Source organism: Penaeus monodon, chromosome 34 (genome assembly GCF_015228065.2).
Source record: "Penaeus monodon isolate SGIC_2016 chromosome 34, NSTDA_Pmon_1, whole genome shotgun sequence".
NCBI lineage: Eukaryota > Metazoa > Arthropoda > Malacostraca > Decapoda > Penaeidae > Penaeus > Penaeus monodon.
Window position 1 is genome coordinate 23,628,740 of NC_051419.1, and position 217 is coordinate 23,628,956.

A 217-nucleotide genomic window follows, 5' to 3' on the forward strand; every position below is an offset into this window, starting at 1 on the left:
CGTGCCTAATAGAAAGTTATGAAAGGGCGTTCGCGTATGAGAATCCGCTGCAAGTCAGACTGGACATGGCGGCAGTGATGGATGATGCTGTTATAAGATCAACGGGATTAGTCTGGGCGGGTGAAACAGCTTGAATGAGAATAACGGAGGGAGTACGGAATAAAATACTGAGAGAGTGAATAGGGAGCAGAAAGGGGGAAAGATAGGGTAGATGAAT

The 217-nt window shown here is 46.5% G+C and overlaps 1 protein-coding gene across 1 annotated transcript in view; it reads right to left on the reverse strand.

Annotated features, from left to right (window-relative positions):
• LOC119594650 (cardioactive peptide-like) overlaps window positions 1–217 on the reverse strand; it is a gene marked incomplete in the record, with an annotated part of 25,423 nt that overhangs the window by 3,810 nt on the left and 21,396 nt on the right.